At 38.5% G+C, this 9,871-nt stretch overlaps 1 non-coding gene across 1 annotated transcript; it reads left to right on the forward strand.

Annotated features, from left to right (window-relative positions):
- Window positions 1-623: 623 nt before the first annotated feature.
- Window positions 624-755, forward strand: LOC125358949. Its single transcript, XR_007212463.1, has one exon. It is a non-coding gene; the product is annotated as a small nucleolar RNA SNORA51 (small nucleolar RNA).
- Window positions 756-9,871: the final 9,116 nt, after the last annotated feature.

Below are 9,871 nucleotides of genomic sequence, written 5' to 3' on the forward strand. Positions count from 1 at the left end.
AGTATATGAGGAAGGGGAAGGGAGCTGGGTTGCTAGGAAACCTGGGAAGCAATTTCCCTGAACAGTCAGTAGGTGGTTAGGGGCTGTGTGTATTGTGCTGACTGCATGCGTGTGAGCACCTAGAGCCTTTTCCCTTTTAACACCAACTAGAAAGCAGCCACAACCAGCCCTCTGTAGGAATCCTAGCTCTGATACCAGATGCAAAATGATTCAGATTAATATATTGACTAGTTAGCCTTTCCATTACTAGGGAAAAAAAGCCAACAGAGGTAGGGGTGGGCGTGGGGGATAGATCCAGTGTCTTGAGTGATGTCCTTAGTTCATTGTTACCCTTTTCTCTGTATAATGGTCTCATTCTTACTTTTCTGTTCTGAAAAATACAAAACAGTCTGGCTCCAGATCTTCAGGTTCTTATGTCTCCAGGAACTATCTCCAAGCAATAAAATAACTCATTTTCCCTAGGATCTATATAGAAAATCCCAGAGAAAGGGTCTCCTGGTTCTGCAGAGATCATAGGCTTTCCTGTTGAACTGAATACAATGGCCAGCATAATGGGAAAATCTGATTTGTATGGAAAACTGTCCAAAGAATGCATGAGAGGGCTATTAAAAGCAGATGAGAATGGCCTCTGGGTGTTTACTACAGGCTGTGTTCTTACACTGACTGTATACAAAGAGGAGGCAGAGTAAACCTACCCCATATACACCTCAGCCCAGGCCCTGTGCTTTGTCTGTATTGTGAATAGGGAAAAAGAAAGCAGATGAGGAATATAAATGGGCAGCTCAGGATAGTAGTTAGTCACAGCAATGCTCAAGAAGATGGGCACATAGAGTATTGTGATTTAATTCTATGGACACTATTATCAAAATTATATATGAAGAATGCTCACTGAAGCTCGCTTTGAAAAGTATAAAAAACAACTCCTCATTGTATATCCATAGAGAAGTAGTAAACTAAATCATTTTATATTCATATATACTAAACAATTAAAACAAAGGTAGAGTTACATTTACTGACCCAAGAATGTAGCCCTGATATATGTTTAGAGAAAAACAAGTTGTAAATGTAATTAAAATATACATTTTTGCCTGGGCACTTGTGGCTTATGCCTGTAATCCTAGCTACTCAGGAGGCTGAGATCTTAGTATCACAGTTCCAAGCTAGTCCAGGCAAGAAAGTCTGTGATACTCTCTTATCATCAGTTAACCACTTGAAAACTGGAAGTGGAGCTGTGGCTCAAAGTGGTAGAGCATTAGTCTTGAGCAAAAGAGCTCAAGGGCAGCCCCACAACTGACAAAAATGAATACATAAATAAATAATATTAAAAAATATGCATTTTTGCAACACTTTAATATTCAGAGAAGTAATCCTCTAGGCTTATGTCTCCCCTTTTATTGGTACTGGCACTGAGACTTGAATTCAGGGCCTCATACTCTCTCTTGGCTTTTTGGCTCAACGTTGATGCTTTACCACGTGAGCCACACATCTCTTCCAGCTTTTAACTGGTAAATTATCTTTTTACTTATCTTTTCTGCCTGGCCTAGCTGCAAACTATAATCCTCACGTCGCAGCCTCCTGAGTAGATAGGATTACAGATGTGAGCCACTTGTGTCTGGCCAAATTCTTGTGGGACATTGTATTGAATTCCTTTATTAAGTGCATTACAAACCCTTGAAAGCATGGTATTTTCAAATGAGCAAATATTAATTTTGTAGTTAAGAAACCCATAAAGATGAAAAGTTCAAAATTCATTATGGACATTAAAAATAATAACCTTATTGAGTATAGTGTACATTATCATGAAATGAAACCTTTTATAAAGTTTATAGTCCTGTGGTTTTAGCATATTATTATATTCATGGTGCTTTTCAGTCACTGTCATTGTCTATTTCAACTCCCAAAGAATCCCTGGTCACTGCCTATCTCCCCTGCCTGCAAAATATTAATGCTCCTATATATGTATTTATTCTCAATATTTTATGTAAATGAAATCACATTTTGTTTAATCGTTTGTGTTTGTACTTTTACTCAGGGTTATGTTTTAGGGTTCATGTTGTAGTATGTGTCAGTATTTCATCCTTTTCTTTTTTAAATTATCAACTAATACTTGACTATGTGGCTATATATTAATGTATTTTGCTTCTCCATTCTTATATTGATGGGCATTTGGACTCCCTCCACTTCTCTACTATTATGAATAATAATTCATGCGAAACTGAGCATTTGTATAAGGCTTTTGTTTGGGCATATACTATTGGATTTTTTTATTTTTATGTTTTTGATGCTAAGTACTGGGACTTGAACTCAGAGCCTGGGTGCTTTTGGCCTTTTGCAGGAAATTGGAGATAAGAATCTCATGGACTTACTGCCTGGAGCTGGCTTGGAACTGAGATCCTTAGATCTCAGGAGTCTGAGATTGTTACTTGTTTCCTGTCTACTCTTGCTTTAGCAGTGAGAAGGTGGGAAGGACATTTTAACTCATAATAACTTTTAAACATATGCAGTGTTTCACAATTTGTGTTTAGCTTTAATGCAGATTTAGATTTCTTTTTAGAAAATCCTGGTGGATTTTCTCAGTCTCCCTAGCCATTATCCTCTTACAGTAGGCAGAGAACAAGTGTATCCAGAAACCATCTGCTCCCACACACAAGGACTCAGGGCAAAGAAAATTGGTGGGCTGACTGCTTCTTAGTTCTGAGACTTCCTCCACAGTAGGCCCACCTATAATCTTTCTCAATTTCCTGTACTACTGACTGCCCTAGAATCCCAACTAGCTTGACCTTGTTGATTAACCTCATTAAGACTCCAGATTAGTTTCCTCATTTTCACAGTGGTGGAAAGTCACTCAGTAGGACATATTCTTGGGCCCTGCTTCTTTCCCATAAGCCTGGAGCCCCCGTGTGACTATCTCAAGCACAAAGCCATAAGAAGCTTCAGATAAAATGTGATTAACACAGTTGGAGTGGTGGGCTGTGGATGCACATGGTTACCATAGATTTCTCTGTGAGATGGTATTCAGAGACTTTTTTTTGTCTTGAAAAGACATTTATAATTTTTATATCCCTAAAGCACACACAGAACAATACTTTATATATTTCATCATTTCCATAACCGCTCTGGGCAGATTTAGCATGTTTCCAACAATTACAGTTTTCTTTTTCTTTGTTAGATCTTTCCAGGTGGAGGTGGAAGGGTGCTGTCCCCTCTTGGACCATTTGCTTTAACATAGAGCTGATGCCCCATCTGCCCTGGCCTTCCTCCATCTTGGAGAGAAGCTGAACAGATTCGCCACACTGACTCAGACAGTCCAGCTACCCAGCATTTGTGGGTCATTAGTCTTTCTCTTAGAATATACAGTCTTACTATTGCACCATGCTCAAATATTAAAGGTTATTTCCTAGGTGCCCCAGATTTCCTTTAGTAAACTATTTCTGGGTTTTACAGAGGCTTCTATTTCTACTGTGTTTGTTCTTTCTAGCAAGTATACCCTCTTGCTTTTTCCCCCCACATCTGCTGACAATATGGTCTTAAAAGAAAAAAACAACCCTAAAATTTCTTGTTTAGTGAGCATTCCATAGATTTTACTAGGATTGCATCTCAGAAGAATTTATTCTTCTTATTTCTTAATTGTAATCAGTATATTTAATAATAGAAAATAATACTTATGCATTAGAAAGAATGATATTGCATCATTTGCAAAGTATGGAAAGGATCTGAAAAAAAATCATGTTAAGTGACGTAAACCAGGCCCAGAGAAACAAAGGGTGCATGTTTTCTCTCATATATGGAATCTAGAATTTACAAATATATAAGTAAACACTTTGGGGTGGTGTACAAGTGAACATAGTATATTAACTGAAATATGGTAGATTCAGGGGAGAACTCAAATAGTGTAATTCCTTACAAAGGTTAACTCATATTCCAACAAATAAACACCAGGAAATGGTCTGGAAAGGTGGAGTGAGTAAAGGGGAGGAGGGCAGTTGAATGAAAGAGGAAGTAGGGAGAATGCAGTCATACAATTCAATGCATATCCTACAAAATTTTAAAAAGTGAGGGAAGGAGTGGGTTTAGGGGAGATGGGGGAAAATAATGTAAAGAGGTGACATTGATCAAGATGCATTGTATTCATCAACTACTTTGTTGAATGGCAACTCCTTTGTATAGCTACTTAAAGATTCTTTTTATAAAATAGAAAAAATAGTACTTAAACTCCTATTTCATCTTATGAGTATTCTTTATTTAAAAATTCACAACACTGATGGTATCCATCATAATCTCTTAAATATTTCCTTTTTAACTTTAAAAATTTATTTTCATGCCGGGTACTGGTGGCTCATACCTGTAATCCCAGCTACTCAGGAGGCTGATATCTGAGGATTGCTTTCAAAAGCCAACCCAGGCAGGAAAGTCTGTGAGACTCTTATCTCAAATTAACGACCAGAAAACCAGAAATGAAACTGTGGCTCAAAGTGGTAGAGTACTAGTCTTAAGCAGAAGAGTTCAAGGACAGGGCCCAGGCCCTGCATATGTGTGTATATGACAATAGATATCGGGGATTATTTGTCTATTCTTTCATGAAAGTGGTTTGAAATAATAAAAATTTGTTAGTAATACTCATGTGATCAGGAAATAATTGGGACAAGATTAGGGTGGTAGAAAGAGCATTAGTGATAGAGCAGTAGCTCAGCATTTACAGCTTCTCTCCATCTTGCATACTTAGAGAGAGGACTGTGTGACTTTTGCTAAATGAATGGGCCTTTTCCTGCACAATGCTGGTATCAGGCCCTGCCCCAGGGTTTTCCTGCCATCTTCTGATTACTCATTCATCTAGTCTACTCCTTCTTACATTTGCACCATCTCACATGGTGCATCAATAGGAGAAGGAAGAGCTGAAGAGTTATGAAGTGACTCTTAGAGGACTTCAACATCTTGTCCAGCTAGTAGAAAATATTATTACCCAAAATGGCCTAAAGGGTATCAACTAGCCCACATTCTTTTCTACCTTGTGATTTTAAGATTTCTTTGAAGAGTATGGTAGGTCCTGTTTCCTTCTCTTAAATTTGTATGGACTTGAAAAAGGACATCTTGTGACTTCCAAGGCCTGGTCATCAAAGGTGACATAGCTTCTTTCTGGCTGTCCTGAGACTCTTACTTGGAACCTAGAGCCAAGCGGCCACACAGAGAGACCATGTGTATTTGTTCTGGCTAATAGCTCCAATTGAGGCCCCTGTTGACAGAGCCAGCGTTGACTGCCAGATAGGAGACAGTTTTACACAATCCCATCCCTCAAGCCTTAAGGCCTCTTAGATGATAAGATGGCACAGAGTCTAGATGTCTCTAGTCCAAATTGTAACTGTGTGAGCTAAGTGATGATTGTGGTCCCTGTAAGCCATTGCTGTGGCTATTTTGTTGCTTAGTTATAAATAAGCATCACAGTGACACACACATTTCTGCTCACTGTGTATCACCTGTTATAACTATTCACATGGCTCCACCTACTTGCAGGGGGCTTGGGAAGCCCACTCTCTTTTGCACTTAGGAAGAAGATACTGGTGAACACACTAATGGATGATTTGGGTTTGTTTACTTAAAAAACATTTTCTCTTATTAGAAAGTTAATATACTCAAAATGAGAAATTTTGGATAATATTTAGAAAAGAAAATTCAAATCAATCAAATCTCATGATCTAGACATTATTGCTGCTAATATTTTGCTTCCTGATTATTTACTTCTATTTTGGCTTAGTATTGGGATTTGAATTCAGGGCCTCATGTAAGCACTTGACTTGAGCCACAGTTCTAGCCCTTTTTACTTTAGTTTATTTTTCAAATAAGGACCATCCTCAGATCTTAATCTTCCTACCTCTGCTTTATCTATAACTAGGATTACAGGCTTGTGCCATTATACCTAGCCCTCATTTACTTCCCTTTACACTTAAAAAATTTAGAAAGTGGAGCTGTGGTTCAAGTGGTAGAGGACCAGCCTTGAGAGAGAAAAGCTAAGGGATAGTGCCTAAGCCTTGAGTTCAAGCCCCAGTATTGGCATACATTTTTTAAAAATCACGTGTGTGTGTGTGTGTGTGTGTGTGTGTGTGTGTGTGTGTGTGTGTGCTTGTCATGGTGCTTGAACTGAAGACCTGGATACTGTCCCTGAGCTTTTGTGTTCAAGGCTGACACTATACCACTTGAGCCAGAGCTACACTTCTGGTGTTTTGGTGGTTAATTGGAGATAAGAGTCTCGTGGACTTTCCTGCCCAAGCTGGCTTCGAACTGCAATCCTCAGATCTCCTGAGTAGCTAGGATTATAGGATGAGCCACTGGTGTGTCACTTGGCTAGATCATTCACTTAAATTATGGCTTTTTACATTAAGAGAACTTATTTTTGTGATAAAACATATATAACATAAAACTTATCTTTTAAAAGCATACAATTCAAAAGCATCTAATACATTCAGAATATTGAACAACCCTTACCACTACCTATTTGCAGTATTAATTCATCACCTCTAATGGAAATCCTGTGCCCATTAAGCAGTCATTACTTAGCTGCTCCTTTCCCTAGCAGTCATCAATCTCATATCTTTCTCTATGAGTTTACCTAGTCTTGATATTTTTTTTTTTTTTTTTTTTTTGGCCAGTCCTGCGGCTTGGACTCAGGGCCTGAGCACTGTCCCTGGCTTCTTTTTTTTTTTTTCTCAAGGCTAGCACTCTGCCACTTGAGCCACAGCACCACTTCTGGCTGTTTTCTGTATATGTGGTGCTGGGGAATTGAACCCAGGGCCTCATGTATATGAGGCAAGCACTCTTGCCACTAGGCCATATCCCCAGCCCCTAGTCTTGATATTTCATATAAGTTGAATCATATAATAGGTGGCTTCTTTTGAGTGGATCACAGTATAATGATTTTGTATTCTATATCAATACTTTCTTTCTAAGGCTGGATAATGTTCCATTTTATAAGTGAATCACATTTCTTTAGCTGCTAGAATTTGAGCTTTTTCTGTTTTTATTATGGCCATTGTGAATAACACTGCCAGAACAGGTGGGTAGTAGGTACTTGTTTGAGTTCTTGTTTCCAGTTCTTTTGGTCACATTCCTAGGAATGGAGTTCCTGGAGATATGGAAGTCCTGTCTGTGTGCAACTCATTGGAGATATGAAACATTGTTTTCTCAAGTAACCACACCCAATTTTCATTTCTATTAGTGATTGTAGGATTCTAGTTTCTCTGAATTTTTAACAACACTTTTGACTACCTTGTTAAAAAAAGATGTGTTTAGTCTTCTTTTTTTTTTTTTTTTTTTTGGCCAGTCCTGGGCCTTGGACTCAGGGCCTGAGCACTGTCCCTGGCTTCTTCCCGCTCAAGGCTAGCACTCTGCCACTTGAGCCACAGCGCCGCTTCTGGCCGTTTTCTGTATATGTGGTGCTGGGAAACCGAACCTAGGGCCTCATGTATCCGAGGCAGGCACTCTTGCCACTAGGCTATATCCCCAGCCCGTGTTTAGTCTTCTTGATGGAGATGAGGTTGTGTCTTTGTAGTTTTGACTCACATTTCTTCCTCCTAAGTAGCTTGTGTCAATCATTCTGTTGATCATTCCCTACTGTAGATGTAGGGAAATAAGATTAAAGGTAAATGAAAGTCTAGAATTAAAGTTACTATGATGAACTCTCTGAGATAGAGACTGAATAAGCCAGGTATAAAAACAAAAATAAATTATATAGAAACATTTAAATGAGACTATAAGAAATGCTAATTCTTATGAACCCTGGGAGCTGCTTCTTTACTTTTGTTTTCTTTTTTTTTTATATTACTCTTTTCTCCAGAGGCAATTTTTATTGTTATTATAAAGGTGATGTACAGGAAGATTACAGTTAAATAAGTCAGAAAATAATAAATTTCTTTTTGGACAATGTTACCTCTTCCCTTGCTCTCTTCCAGTTTTCCCTCCCATTTCCACCCACAAGTTATATAGTTCATTTTCTTTTTTTTTTTCAACATCTAAGCATTTGTTTATTTTTTTAAGTTTTTATTGTCAAATTGATGTACAGAGGTTACAGTTTCATACGTTAGGCATTGGATACATTTCTTGTACTGACTTTTGTTTTCTTGAGTTAGTTTGGGTGGATGTTTATTCCTTTGCAAACAAACTGTGTCTGACTAAGTCCTCACATTGGTCAGGAATCTTGATTGCAAGAAACACAAACACAATTCAGTTGGCTAAGACAAAAAATAAAAACACTTGTTGACTCATATACTCAGAAAGTCCAGGGACTTTTGGGTCCAGAAATGTTTGCTAGATCTAGTTGTCTTCATCTCTCAGATTTGCTTCCTGTTGTGTGTGTTCACTTAATTCCTATGCTCTGATTCTATTATTTTTTTCTTCAATACTGGAGTTTGAACTCAGGACCTTGTGCTTGTTTTTCAGGCACTGTAATGGTTGAGCTGTGTCCTCAACCCTTTTTGCTTGTTTACCTGCCTTTCTTTCCTTTTTGCTTTTTTTTTTCTCTCTTTCTCCTTCCCTCCCTCCCTCCATCCCTCACTCCCTCCCTCCTTCCTACCTTTCTTTGTTTTTGGCTAGGTCTTGCATTATTTACCCTCTCATCACTATCCCCATTTCTAGAATACCACAAAGTAAGGGAAGAGTGAATAATCAAAGCTGATGCACTATGAAATATTATGTAGCCAAAGTAATCATTTTTATGAGTTGAGATTGAGTTCTTAGGAATATTTTGCCCCAACTGGCCTCAAACTGTGATCTTTCCAGTAGCTAGGATTGAAGGCATAAGCCACTGCCCCTGGTTCAAGTTCAATCATATAAGCAGTCCTGAAAGAATGAACACTTCCTGTAACTTTTATACACTTAATGGAATTCATTGCAATTGTGACTACACTGAATGAGTCATGGCTCATCCTGAACCAATTCCAGAGGGATCCGGTTCATCTGTCGACCGCTAGTGAAGGGAAGCCTCATTGGAACCACACTGGCTGAAAATGAAGAGTTGAATGTTGCATAAAAGAAATTCAGGATTCTGGAGAGGCAAATGCTAAGCAGCCAATCAATGAAACAACAGAATTTCAATACAGAATTTAAATAATTTTTTTTCTTTTGCTATTGTCAGCTTTACTAATGTGAACAACCCATAAATAAGTGTTTGTGTCTTTCATTATTTCTTTGGTATATATTGCTGTGTCCACTTGTTGTATTACATATCACCCCAAAAGAAGCAGCTTAACCAGCAACAAGGATTTACTTCTCTATTTCTGTGGGCTCAGCTGAGAAAGTCTGGTCCATATGGTACAGCTGGCATCACTCGTGTGGCTCTGTTGAGCTGGGTGCTGGACAGAGGCCACACCATCCAAGACAGTGTCTCCTCTTCCAGGGCTTCCCAGCGTGGCCTTTCATCCTTAAGTGTAGCCTGAGCGTTTGTATGGCTTCATGGCTGGCTTCCAGGAGGAAGAAAAAGGAAACTACCAAGCAACCCTAGGCTTGAGAGTTCCAGAGTGCACCACTTCTTCATTTTTGTCAAGCTAAAGCAAGTCATAGGGCAGCCCAAACTCCAGGGGAGAGGGATATAAATACACTCCTATAAGTGGAAATACTAGACAGAGAGTATGCATATTTTAAGGTTCTTGACACATGTCATCCCCTAGAAATTTCTATCATTGCTCAATCCAGCAGTGTATAAGAGTGTTTTATCAAACAAATGCCAGCTCTCAGTAATTTCAGAGGTTTAAGTGTAACATTGTGATTACTATCTTACTATTATTAGAAAGGTTAAACTTTTTAATGGTCTTATTGGTCAGGGAAATCCTTTAACTGTCTGGCATGAAGAATTATAATACAACATGCATACATGTGACATCATTTA

The sequence above is a fragment of the Perognathus longimembris genome, chromosome 10, assembly GCF_023159225.1.
Source record: "Perognathus longimembris pacificus isolate PPM17 chromosome 10, ASM2315922v1, whole genome shotgun sequence".
NCBI classification, from domain to species: Eukaryota; Metazoa; Chordata; class Mammalia; order Rodentia; family Heteromyidae; genus Perognathus; species Perognathus longimembris.